Below are 17858 nucleotides of genomic sequence, written 5' to 3'. Positions count from 1 at the left end.
CACACATGTGCCTATCCTAGGGGGGCATTACTAGTGGCTGGCCTGCTGCTGAAACATCTTGGTCTGGCCCTGACTGAAGTCAATGGCCACAGAAGTGTATGACTTTGCTTTGATTCCACTGTGAGATAACTTCATCTCTGAGGTGTTCCATAGCTCAGATCTTTGCAAGGAAACAGTGTAATAGTTGGATGCGGACTGCTCAAGTTTAACAAATTGTATTAACCATACATTAGTACTTTCCCCAACAAACTAAGCATGACATACCTAGAACAAAATACTTAAATCTGCTGTTTGGCCTTAATTGTTCATATTAAAGAAAATTATTTCAATTAATACAGATATTAACTATTCTACTTTTCTTCTATTTGAATTGTAGATGTGGCAGGGACAAGTGGGAGATTAAAAAATGTGGAAGTTGTTTAGGTTTTGAAATGTCATCAGATGGAGATGTTCCAATTTGTGAATGATACTTTGTGAATTACATGTGATGTTGACATCATGACATCATTATTTTATTTTGAACATGTTTTTCTTGGTTAGTATGGTATACCTGTCAAGGGAAGACAAGTTACTGAGAGAGAGAAGAAAGTGAACTGTTCAGAATGAACTGAGTACAGAAGCAACACTTTAGAGTGTTCTTTAAAATAAAGGAAGAAAAGTTACCCAAGAGACTAAGATAAAGAGGAATGAGAGAAGGATGCCCCCCCAACAATACATTGACTGTCTTCCAGAAAACCTTCTAAGAGACAACAGACAAGAACTCACGATTCTTAAAATATCACTCTGAAAGAGTTCGTTATAATGAAGTGTTTCACAAACTGTCAAAATGCTTTTTTTCTGGGTTTTTAAAAAAAATAATTTGTAGGACCACTTAGGAAGAGTGGAAAGACATTAGCGGACAAAAGTAAAAAAAAAAACAAAAACACTTTTGTAAGCCTAAATGCCCTCAAAATGAGGTTGGGGAATAGTCAGGTGAGCACCTGGCTCACTAGGAATCTTTTACCTATGTATACAAGATTAACCTTCCAGACAAGTGATGCTGAAAATATTAGGGACTCTAATTTAGTAAAACCAATTAAAATTTATTAAGAAAAATATAGGCTTCCATACAAGATAAAAATACTCATAAAATCACACATACAGTCCTAAGAAATATAGAGAGAGAGAGATAGGGGAACACATGGGTAGAAAAACAGGGTGATATTTACCTATCGTAGTCTTCAAGGAAGGCTCCAATGGCGACGAGCGAGGAAGTGGGAAAGGGACTCGAAACTGATCAGGAATCGGGGATGGATCTATGCAGCGGAAGTTGGGATACTGCTAAAAGCACACCTGTGGGTAGCTAGTCCACAGATTATAAGGACTCTCTTGAGCCCTCAGGAGATGGGAGGTACAAGGGAGGAGAAAGGGGAGGCTCTGCAGTGACCATGAGGGCTGGACTTCTGCAGTAGCCAATAGCAAATTAATTGGTGGCACCTAATTGGTTGCCCATGACTGACCAATAAACAAGCTTAGTCCAGGAGTACCTGAGTAAACTTTCAGGTTGAAACGGACCTGGGGAGGCTCCAAAGTGACAGTTGGAAAGAAGGATAGAAGTGACTACCGGGTGGGGAATATTTAGGATTCCATGGACTTATCTAAAAGGGTGACAATGGAGAATCAAATGCTAGCCTGGGTAACACCCAGTTTATACAAAGAAACTTGGCTCTGGCTGAAGATGGTCTTCCTCTTCTTCTGTCTTCTTCGGGGCACTAGTCTTTGTCTCGGGTTCCGTTGAACAAAGAAAGTGGCGGTTGAACGATTACCCACTTCTGGGGTGGGTAGGTTGCTTTCAGGCCAAAGGTGACATCTGGTGTGTACCTGAGCCATCCACTTCGATGGAATGGAGTCAAGCCTGGTAGGAAGATGGCTGCGTGTGGTATTAGCCCTCCACGGTGGATTCCATGGTCAGCAATTCATAACCGTTCGCCTGGATAGCTCCTGGTGGTGCAGTCTCTTCCGCTCCATGGCTGGTATACGGGACGACGGGAAGCCATTCGTTCTTCTGGAAGGCACTCTTGTACCGGTCTAGAGTGCCTTCTTGGCGTTATGGCTGCTTGTACTACATAAGTCCCTAATGTTCCTGGATAGGTTTGCCCACACTCTCTGGCCAGACGTGTGTGAGTTACTTCTCCAGGTGCTCTGGCAACCAAACTGGTAACTACAATGTTCAATAAGGGGGCTTTTCCCTCACACTTTTCAAATGCTTTTCTCCATACCTGGGATATATTGTTTTCTTCATAATTCAGTCAAATAGGTCAAGTACAAAACCAGGAAATAACCTTTCCCTCCCTAAATGTAGCAAAGTTCAGTGGTAGTATCTACACATTCTCTGTACTGAATATGTGTACTGAAGGCAAATGCTTCTAGAAATGTTTGAAGTTGAGAGCACACAGGACTTTTTTGTAGCAGGAACTTCTTTGCATATTAGTCTACACCCTTCTAATGTAGCTAATCCTCCAAGAGCATACAGGGTTCTTCTTACAGGGCCTACTGTAAGCTCCAGGTGGATTGGCTATATCAGGGGTGTGTGCCCTAATATGCAAAGGAGTTCCTGCTACAAAAAACAGCCCTGGGAGTACCCAAGAATACATTCTTAATATGTACTCCCCTTAGCATAGAATAACCAACATTTCCTCCCTTTTATTAGAAGAACAAAATCCTTATATTTTAATTGTGGTTCATAAACATGCAGAATCAATTTTACCAGAAAATCTCCTGTTTTCTGCACAAAGTGGAAATGATCAGCTTTAATTTCATCATCCTTCCCCTTAATCTGAAGTGTTGCTTTATCCAAATGGATGCTTCTTGAAAATTAACACATTGCTTATCTCTCTGACACCACCATCCACATGTATACATGTTATAAAAGATGGTTTTGGCAATCAATGCTTGTGACATCTCTATAGTTAAAGTACCCATTCAAAAGGAAATGCAATGCATTGCTGTTTTCTGTAATGTTACTGTTGTATTTAAAGAAGATTTTTTTTGATAAATCACTTATATGCCTCAGTGATTTTAAAGGAACCAGCAGCATATGACATTTTAATTTACTTTGCATGAAGGGACAACTATTTTGAGATCATTATTTTATTTTCCCATGAATAGAAAATACTTCTTGTGAGCATTTATGTTGCGAATTGATATATTTCAGTTTGATATAAACAGAAGTGACAGAGCTGTAGTTCTATAGATCTTCATTTCAGGACTTAAATATACATAGCTATAGCAACACCTTTTGGGACACAAATTCATCCTATTGTACATCAGACGGCCTCTAGCAGGTGTGTGTGATTTTTTTAAAGCATTTTTTAGTTCAGGTCTATTGGACGGGAGAAGAAGAACAGCAGGCTTTTTGTTTTGTTTTGTTTTGTTTTTTAAACCAGTCCAACCCTGAGGCTGACTTGGCTTCTCATGCAATGCTGTTTAAACTATCCCCAGGATCTGCTGTGCTGAGACGAGCATATTGCTGCCTGCAGCCCAGAAGCTTCTGGGGCTGGCTTCTCCCGCAGCCTGGTACAGCTGGTCCTCAGACTTTAAAGGGACTACAGTAGAAGCCTGATAAACCACTGAGAGGTGGGGGCAATCTGTTTCCACCTCTCTGCTGTTTTCAGATCTACTGGTCATTCCTGAATATACCCATGATTTTCTCAGGATTTTTTTTTTGGAGGGGGGGCTTCCCAAGAAAACCCAGATACATTTGGAAAACTGAAATATACCCTGAAAATTCCAGTAAGGTATTTTTGGTATATTTTTGGCTCAAGTAGATCTGAATGGACACCCCTGCTCTCCAGTTGAAATGGTATGGTACCACAATTCAAACATGCATGCTTGTTGTAATGTAGCTTAGCCTGAAGTGTCTTTGAAACTAAAATCTTTAGAATGATTGTGTCTGGGCCGCAGTGTCTTGGCCTCTTCCAGAGCCACGGCAACCCCACTCCAGAGCTCAGCCCCCTACCCGGCCTGCTGGAGATGGGCCACCTGGGGCCCCAATGAAGCAGCAGAGAGTGTTGGAGGGGGCATCAGGGGAAGCGGCAGAGCCAGGCTCTTCAGGGCAGTGTGGTAAGGCTGGCCGCAGCTGACGACAGAAAGGCACGCAGGAGCTGGCAGCAGGGAAGGCTCCAACGATTCAGGTAGCCACAGCAGTGGAGAAAGGGGGGGGCGGGAACCACCCAGCCCAACACTGTGAGGCTGGAGAAGCAGAAGGGGAACCAATCAAGGAGCAGAAGGAGAGCCGGAAGGAGGGAAAAAGCATCACTGGGTGGGTGTCGGGAAGAGTGACAGGTCTGGAAGGGAATAGGGAGTGGGGAAGTCCTGAGGAACTACAGTGTGAGGAAATACAAAGGAAGAAACACGCTGATGGCCAGGGAGGTAGATAGGGGATGAAAGGGGCCAACAGTGGAAGCAGAGGGAGAGGAAGCTCGTAAACAACCCTGTCTTGTGGGGAGGCAGTACAAAGTGACTGTAACTTTGCCACACACCCCATTCTGAGGCCTGAAGCACTTCCTCCAACTCCCTCATGACATGGCAGGGGCACCCCAGGGAGGGAAGGGTGCCCTGGAGCACCACAGGTTGGTAGAAGAGGCTTCCTTTATACATAGTATAATTAGTAAGCCACATTCCCTACAGTCCTCACATTGATGCATTATCAAGTATGACTAGTTCTAAGACTGAATGTTGCACTGCAGAATTGATGGGTACAGTCAGTACCCATCTTTAAAGTCAGATGCCTGAAAATATGAGACATAACAAGTTGCTTGCTAGCTTGTGGAAAAACTGATCCATACTGTTGGAAAGAGGTAGCTGTGTTGGTCTGTAGTAGCAAAATAATCCAAAAGTCCAGTGGCATTTTAAAAACAACCAGCTTTTTTTTCAATATGGACTTTTTGTAAGGCATCTTGTCTTTCCCACTCGCATCTTCTGATAGCGCTTTGTCATTATGTTCAGATTAGGGTTGCCAACTCTGGGTTAGAAAATTCCTGAAGATTTGGGGGTAGAGCCTGAGGAGGGTAGAATTTGGGGAAGGATGAGAGTGGGGCATAATTTCATAGAGTCCACCCTCCAAAGTAGCTATTTTCTCGGAGGGACTAATCTCTGTTAGTCTGGAGATCAGTTAGAATTCTGTGAAAGCCTAGAGCAACCCTGCATGAACTCTGCATCATGTAACAAATCAATACATTAACCATGAATGTAAGTAGCCTATCAAACCCAACAACTGCAATTACTGTCTAATCCACAAGCAGGCAACTCTAACCACCCATCATGAATGGTCATTTCCGTGTATCCCTTGTCCTGTGTGAAAGTTAGTATCCTCAGAGGACCATAGTGAGAAGCAAGTCTCACAAAGATTAAACAGCACTAGTAGTTGTATGCCACTAAAATAAGTGGTAAGAACACAAAGTGCTTTGGATCTTATTTGGGCTCTGCTTCTTACACTCCTTTCTTGACACTTATCAAAGGAGTATTAAAAACAAAACTAAGAACAACTCATATTAACAATAAACAAGCTGTTTACCATGTATCCAAGACTTTATAAGCATCCCAATGCTCGCCCCCCCCCCCAAAAAAAAATAAGGATAAGCAAGAATCAGAATTTAATCCCAGAGAAATTCTGCAGCTTAATTATGAAACAGAATATCCTTCCTTCCAGTCGCTCCTATCACTCTTGGTTATTTTTAAATTTACATATGACTTGAAAACCCACTTATGAGTGACTCATCTCAATAACTCACCTTTATACTTACCTCGTCTTTTACACAATAGCAGTTACAATATATATCCTGAGTATCTTAATCGCTGCAATGATATTTGTTATTTGCTTTACTTTTTATTGTATTTTTAATATTTCATAATGAAGTATGTATTGTTAAAAACATTATGAGCTGCATGTTTAACCACTGTCCTAATTTTTATCCTGTACTTTATATCTTATATATATATCAGTATATATATACTGCAAGTCCAAAACTTGCAGTACATGATATCTCACAAATATCTCTTTTGGTCCTTAAAAAAATAAATAAATCAGGCTAGGCATGTCCTCTTCTCATGATCTGGTATCCATTTTCCAAAGTCCCATTAAATAGCAGCAGCAGCAACAACAAAAGGTATTCATTATAATTCTTTTTAATTGCAGCTGCCAATCATGACAGAGGCTGCTGCTATTCCCTTCAAAGATCTCCAGTGACGAATTGGTGTTATTTGTTTTCTCATACATGATAATAACTAAGTATTTTACTGTTTAGCATAAAGAAAGTAACCCATGTTGAATAGATGTAGTGTTCTGCCATGACACTGAACACTGTAAACAACGTCAAGCTTTTGTGGTATTATGATTGTGCTTGTTCAAAAATACTGATACTTAATGATGTGTGCTAAAAGACCTTCAGTATGAATGCCTTCCAGATTAGTTATGTTGAACAATTTTATGTTTCTTCATGAAAAAAATGGAAAGTTTCTAACATACAGTTTTGATACTTGACTAAAGCCTGCATGTTTCTCTTTTCATTTGAATATCAAGCTTCATATATCACAAGTTCTATTGGTAATGATACTAAGCACTGTTAGAGAACAGGGGCCTATGAGAGGTGGTGTTCTGCATTTACAACAGAAAAAAATACATTGGCATACTGCTTCCTGTCATACAATCCCCATGAGTCCAATTGCATGGATTCTTTTGACTCCTTACTTAAACTGGTCCCAACACAGACTGCACCAACACAGATTTACAGTCTAAAAACTATGTAAATTTGCACATAAGGATGTACAGATATATCCTCTTTAATTTCTTTCCCTGTCGTTGGTTTGGTTTTTGCATGTTGTTTTTGTGAAGTTTTTTTTTCATTTTGCTCATTTTCATTGCTGTCCTATTCTTAATTTTGTTTATCTTATGGCATTTTTATGTTATGCTGTGTGATTTTGTACAATTTATACATTATATGCCATTAATACTCCACTGATGAAGAAGAAAATATTTGGCATAATAAAAAAAGTAAAAGACTCATGGGTTGTATTAGAACAAAGAAGAAGCAAAGTCTGGAGCTGAAAATAATTCAGAAGCATTCCTAATTTGCAATGAGGAAAGGTTTGGTACAACTGAATTTCTGTGTCATTGGATCGTTTTAGGAATAATTACGGTGGCTTCTGCAGTTTATAGTCTAATCCTATAGTCTTATCTTACCAATTTAAACTAATATGTCTTCTTAGAGGTGCCCTTGCAACATCCCTTCCTGATCATCTAGCTCACCCTTCATAAATAGCAGCATCTAGAAGGTAAAAAAGAGCACACGGCCTCCTTCCCCCTAACCTTTTGCAGAGCAGCCCTCCCATCTCTGCAAAATCCAAGTGATGTTAATACTGATCTGAATAAGGACACTGTTCTGCCTGCCTCATTCATTTACAAGTAACGAGGGTCAAGGAATAGAGGTGAAATCGAGAGGAGTCAAAACACTGGCTCTCATTTTAAATACTTACTTTAACCCAAAAGCCGCTAGCATATCAGCCTGGAGCATATGGGATGGGATTCAAGCTCTCTTGAAATACCATTGAATTAAGTAGAAATTCATTTGCGTAATTGAGTGCAATGAACTGCAAGACTGGGGTGTCTACTTGTATTATTTTCCTGCCAGGGCTGTTAGATTTTTTTTTTTTTTTGCAGGAGAAATCCCTTAGCCAGGGATTTTACTGCTATTTAAATATAGCATTAGAAAACCAAAGCATCAGTCTGTTATTGAAATAAATACCTTTTATGTCTAATAAAATGTTCAGTTAAGTCAAAAACAATTGATATGCCGCAAGGACACCAATTCTGAAGGATACTCCAATTCAATAAATAGCATCCTGTGGCAGTGGTTCCAATCCCATGCGCCCTTACTTGGAGGTAATTCCCATTGAATTCAGTAGGGTTTTTGAGCAAAAACTACAATGGGAGAAGATCCTGTAAAATATAATTCCAGAGAGGGAACCTAAAGGGCAGCCTTGTTAGTCTGTATCAGCAAAATAAAACAGGAGTCCAGCAGCACCTGAACAAATAACATTTATTCCAGCAACAACTTTTTATAAGTCGGTCTTACTTTGTATGATTTGTATGCTAGTTAAGAATATATAGGCACAAGTTGTCCTTTCCAGAACTCTGCTGTGCTTTGCAATAGTATCGCCATCACCCCCTACCAGGCGCTGTGATGTTTGTTCCTCTTTTTTTAAATGAGCTATATAAAACTATTCAAGATGACTGAATTACAATATTATTAGGGTTTGCAGACTCTTTCGGGCTCAAGTGCCGTGTTCTACTGGAGAAAGTTTTTCTTTTTTGATGTTACCAGCCGTGAAAACCTGAAATCTTTGAATTACAATACTCACACAGAGTAACAAATAATCTTATCCTCTCACGGCTAATGTCTGCCATTGCTTTTAAAAGTTCACAAAAGAACCATTGTGTCATTAGCACAAAAGTCAGCTCTATGTTCTGTTTCTCCCAGTAAAGAAACAGTGCAGTGCAACAGTGACTCTGGAATTTAATTTTTTTTTTTCAGTCAAGTGCAGTACACAAAATTGCATATTCTGCTCTGACTATCGTTCCCTTCCATTTTAAAGATTAAGCACAGAGTTATGTTATCTCACCCAAAGAGTGAATACAAGCCTGTTGTTTTAGTAATAATAGCAAGGAATACTTGCAGCCCTTCTCATTGTCCCTGGAAATACTGCTCCAAATCCAGTTCTTCCCAGCAAAATTTAAGAACACAAGAACATAAGAGAGGCCATGTTAGATCAGGCCAATGGCCCCTCCAGTCCAACACTCTGGGTCACATAAGAACATAAGAGAGGCCATGTTAGATCAGGCCAATGGCCCCTCCAGTCCAACACTCTGGGTCACATAAGAACATAAGAGAGGCCATGTTAGATCAGGCCAATGGCCCCTCCAGTCCAACACTCTGGGTCACATAAGAACATAAGAGAGGCCATGTTAGATCAGGCCAATGGCCCCTCCAGTCCAACACTCTGGGTCACATAAGAACATAAGAGAGGCCATGTTAGATCAGGCCAATGGCCCCTCCAGTCCAACACTCTGGGTCACATAAGAACATAAGAGAGGCCATGTTAGATCAGGCCAATGGCCCATCCAGTCCAACACTCTGTGTCACACAGTGGCAATTTTTTTTATATATATATACACACACACTGTGGCTTCTCTCTCACACACACTCTCTCTTTCTTTCTCTATTAGCTAAAAAGGGGGGAGGTAATTTAAAATGGGAGAGACATGCAAAAATAATAATGCAAGCATGAAGAGTACCTGTAGGCTAGTATCAGCTGACAGTAGGAAAGTGCTCAAAAAGGAGAGCTAGCTGCCAAGTAGAGGCTGGCTATCCCTTGCTACCCTACACCAATTGCCCATCACCAAGTAGTGCAGTGGGGAGAGGGGGGGGGGAAGAGAGAAAATGGTGTAAAACAATATCATGATGTCATTTCTGGGCAAAAACCCAGGCGTGACATTGCACACACCCCCATAATGCTCTAGGGGTTCTACTGATCTTTGTTGTATTTACTATAGAAATGTGTGAGATTCCTAGACCATGATGAGTGTGTGTGAAAGAGAAAATCCTTATTATTTCATCCATGTGGATTAGAAAACAAACTGACTCCACAACTGTCAAAATGCACAGGGAGGGCAGTTATGTGGTAGCCTAGACCAATTCTAATGCTTGTGAATCAGCTCCCGAGAAATCAGGCGTAACTTGAGCATGCAAAAATGGGCTGGTTCACATGCAGGCAGGAAAAGGCACATGTGATATGCAACAATCAGCAAATAGAATGAAGGTGGTGTAATTAGCATCCACATGCAGGGTCTCCACAACACTGCTGTTAGCACTGCCTTTCCCCACCCCCTTTTTCTTCACTGCAATGGTGCAAAACTACCAATGTGATGCAAATCTTGCAGGCCTCCCTAGTGGTCTGGCAATCCTCCTCTCCATAACAGCTGAACTACAACACCAGGGCCATAGCCACTGAGAGGGGGCACAGGTGTGGTGCCCCTTATAGAGTCTGCAGTACCTCCACCCAATCTTTCCTAATCTTCCCTTTCGGTGAAAGGGAACATTGGGACAATGGAACGTTACAACAGGCTCATATTACTCTTCACAATTAAGAGACCTAATGGCATTGACATCAATCTCCAATCTGATATTTATTGCCTTTGCTATTTTTTATCATCCAGTCAACCCAAACCAATGATTACCAGACCCCAACTTGTCATCTTGTCATTCTTTTAATCTGCTAAAAAATATTTTCACTATTTTGCATACTAATTCACAGCCCACTCTCTCTATATGTAGAACTGCTAATTCCATCCCATACTGTCTGATGAAGTGTGCTTTTAGCACACAAAAGCTTACATTCCCAATAAAAATGTGTTGGTCCTAAGGGAGCTACTACTGGACTCCAACTTTGTTCTAGATATAATATTGTTCATTCTAAATATTTCTAATTATATGAAGAAAAATATTTATTGGACATATCCTCAATAAACATATGAACATATGAAGCTGCCTTATACTGAATCAGACCCTTGGTCCATCAAAGTCAGTATTGTCTTCTCAGACTGGCAGCGGCTCTCCAGGGTCTCAAGCTGAGGTTTTTTCACACCTATTTGCCTGGACCCTTTTTGGAGATGCCAGGGATTGAACCTGGGACCTTCTGCTTACCAAGCAGATGCTCTACCACTGAGCCACCGTCCCTCCCATAATAAACAAGAGTTTATTAAGAGTATACAAAGCAAAACTGAACTGTGTTAGGAGAAACATCAGAAATTGGAAGGATGAGTATTTCCATTTATTTGGGATCACCTAAATCAGGGATACTAAGTTATTGTTTGAAGTGTTTGAAGCCAAGGGGAAATTCTGTTGAGGTGAAGCCTATTTAGTGCACACAGAATTGCATTTGATAAAAAGAAAATTGTCCACCTCCCCATTTTGCTGTAGTCTGTTGTGCCACCGCAGTCATGGTGCTGGGGATTATTGACTACCAAGAAGAGTGTGGGGAAGGCAAAGTGATGGTTGTGCAGTGGGAGGCAAAAGTTGCTAAACATTACCCCGTCCTCTCTGTCAGGTGAAATTCCTCTCTGCAAGTGAAAGAGGCATCTAGTCTACAAGCCCGTGGCTGTGGGAAGGATCCCATGGCATTTAGAAAGAATCTAACTTCAGGCTTACTGGGGCTATCTGGCAGTTACCATATCTTTCATACAGCTTTTTGAATAAAACACAGGGATTTACAACATTTCCCATAAATGGTCTTGACACATTCTCAGATTTGATGTTTTAAAACACAGCAACATTTCATCTTGAATACATTTAAAGTCTTGATATTTTACAGTGAAATTTCATTCTAATATGGGGGCAGATGTTCTTAATAACTGTCATAAATTCAGCTGAATACACTTTACATTATGATTAACTGAAAAATCTTTTAACTGCTAGGAATATGAGTATATGAAAGAGATGGATTGCTTTCAATAAAGTGAGTGTTTATGCCTGTAAAAAAAATCATGTCTATTTTTATCCCTTGACAGTTGACTTTATTCAGAATGACTCTTCAACAGAATCTAAGTGTATTTTGATTTAATCACCATAAAAACCTTAAAATGTTGCTTAAATATAAATGTATCCATGGACATTGACAGTGTGTGGAGTATCTTCTGTTACTGAAAATATAATTTTGTTTTTTATATTGTTTCAGTATTATGACAGCTGGTTGCAGCATTTGTTGGCTACTGCTTTCAGCTGTGTAACATGCTCCTGTCTATGGGACCCCCTTTCATTACTGTGGGAACAATAGAAGGAACAATAGTTACAAGGAACAATAGAAATGATGAACTAGGAAACTGGGGGAGAACTTGTACATGGTCTGTAGGGGCCTCTGTGACACAGTGTACACTCCTGAGTGAGAGAAAGGACAGGGAAATGAAAATGGTCACAAATGGCTAGTAAGAATCTATAACTGTAAAATCAGACAGTAAGCTTTGAATGTGTTAGCACTTTAGGAGACATTTTAAAGACTAAAAGAGTAAGGAAGGAAGGAAGGAAGGAAGGAAGGAAGGAAGGAAGGAAGGGAGGGAAGAAAGAAAGAAAGAAAGAAAGAAAGAAAGAAAGAAAGAAAGAAAGAAAGAAAGAAAGAAAGAAAGAAAGAAAGAAAGAAAGAAAGAAAGAAAGAAAGAAAGAAAGAAAGAAAGAAAGAAAGAAAGAAAGAAAGAAAGAAAGAGTTGGAAACAAATAGAGAAAAAAAGAAAGAAAGTGAAATGAATAGGAAGGAAGGAAAAGGGAGGGAAGGAGTGAAAGAGAGGAGGGGGGAAAGGAAGAAAGAAAGAAACGGACAGAAAGGGGATGGGACCAACTCACCTGAAAATTGCTGACTCTCTGGAAGCCCCCTGAGTTCTGCCAGCATGCTTGGCATTGGGAGGCTCCCGCATAGGTACAGCTGGGCCTCCGGAGTCCTACCGGCATGCTCAATATCGGGTGGCCCCCGTACAGACACGGCTGGGGCCCCCAGACTCCCACCAGAATGCGCGACATTGGGAGACCCCCACACAGACATGGCTGGGCCCCTGGAGTCCTGCCAGCCAGCACATCATTGGGAGGCCGTCCAAGAAATGCTGCTCGGCCCCCTGAGCCCAGCCAGCCAGCGGGGAAGCTAATCCAGAAAGCCCTGAATTTAAGTAAGGGGAAAGTGAATTAAAATTGGGATTTTTTTCCCCCCAAGTTGAAGCATGGGAGTGAAAAAAAGAGTTCTGAAATTTGGTAGCATCCTTCAGAAATAAGTACCCAAGACAGTACAGGGTATCGACTGTTGCTTCTTGTGAAATAAAATCTACATTCTTAGTGTAGACTATGAAAAGGTTCATTGCTAAACTATCCAAACGTATGTCAGCTAATAGCATACTGGAATTCCGATCTGCTTCTAATGTTTTGGCATATCCAGTTATTCATTTATTTATTAGGAGTAAGGCCCATTATGATGAAAAATACAATGGACTCTAGAAGAAGGGTGTGGGTGTGCCCCCCTTGCGCTCTTCCCACCCACCCTAGTGAAGGCATTCACTCCCCCACACACACCTCAAAGGGAATTGATCTGTGCCATCTGGAGAGCAGTTGTAATTCTGAGTAGCAACAAAAAAAGAAACACCCGGAGATTAGCAACAAAAAAAGAAACAGGGATGAAATGGCAAAGGTAGAATCAAAGGTTCTGTGATAAACCAGCCTCCAAACAACTTGAATATAATATGTTGAAGAATTCTTATTAAAGACAGTGAAATAAATTTATAAAATAAATCTAGAATAAATGTTTCAATACTATATAGAAATATTAGTGGTGAGCTGAAAACCTATTTCATAAGGAATAGTCCAAAATATTTCAATTAAAGTCCATCCAAGACACATCTTCAAAATTCAAGCCGTAGTGAAACTCAGTCCTCCAAGTGTGCAGCTTAGCATGGAAAATTCTTGGTGCATAGCTATACGCAAGAAATTCTTAGTGCAACAAGGTGGCACACAAATTTCCTCATCTCACATAAGCTTTATCCAGCTGCATAGAAGAGTTACAACAATACTTACCAACATGAATAAGGTCACCCATGGTCCAAATAAAATCTTACAATATGTAATATCCTACCTTCACATTTACATAATTAAGACATGGCAAGAACACTTCATAGCACAGCAAACTCTCAAGTGCACAAGCAGAAAATCTTGCAAACTGTAAAGTCACATGGTAGGCTCTTAAAAGCACAGGTGCAGTCCATCAATATTAATCCCAGAATGTTCCTTAAAGATACATAGTTACAATTTGTCTGCAACAGTAATGCAATATTTAAGCATGCATTTTAAATCCATACAGCTAGTCAATTCAAATAAAAGAAGACAAATTACACTCATTGCTAAGTCCAGAAGGTGCTAAAGTTTTCAGTTTAAGAATCCATTATTCCATCCTTATTCATCATGAAACTCCTTCCTCTGGAACAGGAGTTGAATGCAAGAGCCACATAGAATAAAGGTCAGATGTCTGAGAGCTGCAAGACATGAACTTCAGATGTTTGAGAGCCGCAAGACAGGAAAGCAAATAGGAAGGGAGGAGGGAGAGGTGGGAAAAGGCAACTTTAAATGCATTCTCCAAGTCACCAGCTGGCTTGGCTTGGAGAAGTGATTTAAAGAGACAAATGCCTTCTCCAAGTTGGCTGATGGGGCAGTGGGAGCTTCCATAAATCTCCCTCTATTTTTATTGAATGTTATTTTTTCCTTTTCATATATATATGTATATGAAAAGGAAAAAATAACATTCAATAAAAATGAACAATACTAGAAGAAGGGCCAATAACCATTATTGTGGATATGCCAGAGAAAATAAAATGCCTTTACCTGTTGAAGAAAACCACTAATAGAGGGAGACAGATGAATCCTCCAGAGCAGGGGTGGCCAAACTGTGGCTCTTTTACACATATTGTGTGACTCTGGAAGCCCCCACTGCCCCATCAGCCAGCTTGGAGAAGGCATTTGTCTCTTTAAATCACTTCTCCAAGCCAAGCCAGCTGGTGACTTGGAGAATGCATTTAAGGTTGCCTTTTCCCACCTCTCCCTCCTCCCTTCCTATTTGCCTTCCTGCCTTGCGGCTCTCAAACATCTGAAGTTCATGTCTTGCAGCTCTCAGACATCTGACATTTATTCTATGTGGCTCTTGCATTCAACTCCTGTTCCAGAGGAAGGAGTTTCATGATGAATATATATATATGTAAGCATATATATATATATATATGTAAGCATAAGAGAAGCCATGTTGGATCAGGCCAATGGCCATCCATTTCAACACTCTGTGTCACACAGTGGCCCAAACAACAACAACAACTAGGTGCCTTCAAGAGGTCCACCAGTGGGGCCACGGCACTAGAAGCTCTCCCATTGCTCCCCCCCCCCCAAGCACCAAGAACACAGAGCATCACTGCACCAGACAGAGAGTCCCATCAATACGCTGTGGCTAATAGCCCCTGATGGTCCTCTGCTCCATGTTTACCCAACCCCCTCTTGAAGCTGTCTGTGCCTGTAGCTGCCACCACCTCCTGCGGCAGTGAATTTCATGTGCTAATATCACCCTTTGGGTGAAGAAGTACTTCCTTTTATCCATTCCAACCTGACTGCTCAGCAATTTCATTGAGTGTCCATGAGTTCTTGTATTGTGATAAAGGGAGAAAAAATATTTCTTTCTCTGCCTTCTCTATCCCATGCATAATCTTGTAAACCTCTATCATGTCACTCCTCAGTCAACATTTCTTTAAGCTAAAGTGCCTCAAAGATTTTAACCTTTCTTCTTAGGGAAAGTGTTCCAACACTTTAATCATTCTAGTTGCCCCTTTCCTCACTTTTTCCAGTGCATTAATATCTTTTTTGAGGTGTGGTGTCCAGAATTGTACACAGTACTCCAAATGAGGCTGCACCATTGATTTATACAGGGGCATTATGATACTGGCTGATTTGTTTTCAATTTCTTTCCTAATAATTCCCAACACAGAGTTGGTATTTTTTATTTCAGTTGTATACTGTCTCAACATTTTCAGTAAGTTATCTACCACAATCCCAAATCTCTCTCTTGGTCAGTCTCTGCCAGTTCACACTCCCATCAACTTGTAATTATAGTTAGGATTTTTGGCCCCAATGTGCATTACTTTGCACTTGGCCACATTGAACCTCATCTGCCACGTTGATGCCCACTCACCCAGCTTCAACAGATTCCGTTGGAGTGCCTCGCAATCCTCTCTGGTTCTCTCCACCCTGAACAATTTAGTGTAATCTGCAAACTTAGCCACTTCACTGCTTACTCCCAACTCCAAATCATTAATGAACAAGTTAAAAACCATTGGACCCAGTACTGAGCCCTGCAGCACTCCACTGCTTACCACCTTCCACTGAGAAAACTGCCCATTTATACTCACTCACTGTTTCCTATTAATTAACCAGTTTTTGATACACACGAGGACTTGTCCTTTTACCTCATGACTCTTGAGCTTACTTAGGAGCCTTTGATGAGGAACTTTATCAAAAGTTTTCTGGAAGTCAAGGTAAACAACATCTATTGGATCCCCTTTGTCCATGTTTGTTCACCCTGTCAAAGAACTTTAACAGGTTGGTGAGACAAGATCTTCTCTTACAGAACCCATGCTGAGTCTTCCTCAATAATGTTTGTTCATCGATGTGCTTATTAATTCTCTCTTTAATAATGGTTTCCACCAACTTTCCCAGTACTGAAGTCAGACTGACTGGCCCATAATTTCCCAGATCTCCTCTGGAACCCTTTTTAAAGATGGGGGTGACATTTGCTACCTTCCAGTCCTTAGGAATGGAGGCAGATTTTAATGAAAGATTACACATTTTTGTCAGGAGATCCACAAGTTCACCTTGAGTTTTTTCAGAACTCTTGGATGTATGCCATCTGGGTCAGGTGAATTATCAGTTTTTAAATTGTCTATCAGTTGTAGGACCTGCATTTTAATAGTTTAAATGTTTTTCATGTTTGCCACCTTAAGTACCCTGATTAGGTGGAAATGTGGCATAATATACTATTAAATAAATAAATAACACACACACACACTTGTTGGTATAACCTATTCCTGAGTGTCAGTAAGTAGCCTCCTTTGTTCAATACAAATTATGTGTATAATCTGTACATTTGCTGCCAAACGTATATGTATTTTACCAATCTTCTATTTAGACACAAGAACAACTTTTAAATTACGCCAGCCATATGCATTTTTACTTAGCATTATGTTCCACAACAAAAATTAACATATGAAGAGGCCTCATCTCACAGCCAGATTCAGTGGGCCCTAACTGAGATAAACCATCATTTGATGGATACAGTACCTAACTATCAATGATTTTTATCCTGCCCTTCCAAAAAGAGCTCAGGAGAATGTCTTGTAAAGACAGCTGTGCATGGAACTTTCTGTTCCCTTAAAACTAGGGCTGCCAACTGTAGCTGGAGATTTTGGAGGTGGGGCCTGGGGAGGGTGAGGTTTGGGGAAAGGAGGGATCTCAGCAGGGTGTAATGTCACAGTGTCTAGGCTCCAAAGTAGTCATTTTCTCCAGGGGAGCTGTTCTCTGTCATTTGGAAATGAGTGGCAATTTCAGGAGAGTTTCATGCCCAACCTGGAGGTTGATAAACCTAAACACAGAACTTTCAGGCACTGCGGCTTACTCTTCACTATCAGATAAAGAATTTAAAGATTAGAAATACGGGCGTTGCAGCTAAGGAACTAGCTCAGGAGGAAGTAGCCTGCATTCTGGAGACCCCAAGAGAAGCCTTCAGAAGCAGGGACAATTCAGTTTTGGAGGATGTTATACCTACCATTTGCCCAGTGGCAGCAGGAAACTTCCACCACCACTCTCAGTCCCTCACCCTAGATAGTTTTCAAAACAGGAGAACGACATTTAATGAGCGGGAGGGGAAAAGGGATATGCTGCCAATGGTGATGCTCTAAGAATTTCCCCCCATCTCTAAAGTAAAAGACCATAGAGATTGAGGGGATTGCTAAAGTGTCACCCAGAAGTGATTTCACATTCCTCCAAACTCCACCCTCCTCAGGAACTAACCCCCAAATTTTCTGGCTTTGCTGACATAGGGCTTGCAGGACTACAAGATACAGCCTTGCCTTCCTCTGATTCCAAGAAGACCAAGCATCAAGACCTCCATCAATGCTACACTGAGTTTCAAGACAATGAAAAATATTCTGGCTCCTGTAGCACATCTCCTTTTGTCACCATTTTAAATTTCCTGCAAATCTGTTC

At 40.8% G+C, this 17858-nt stretch overlaps 1 protein-coding gene across 1 annotated transcript in view; it reads left to right on the top strand.

The window, feature by feature from the left end:
* The window catches only part of LRP1B (LDL receptor related protein 1B), a 1229602-nt gene that overhangs the window by 176291 nt on the left and 1035453 nt on the right, over positions 1-17858 (top strand). The window lies entirely within an intron of this gene.

This window comes from Heteronotia binoei, chromosome 16, assembly GCF_032191835.1.
Source record: "Heteronotia binoei isolate CCM8104 ecotype False Entrance Well chromosome 16, APGP_CSIRO_Hbin_v1, whole genome shotgun sequence".
NCBI lineage: Eukaryota > Metazoa > Chordata > Lepidosauria > Squamata > Gekkonidae > Heteronotia > Heteronotia binoei.
This window is presented reverse-complemented; position numbering and strand designations above follow the sequence as displayed.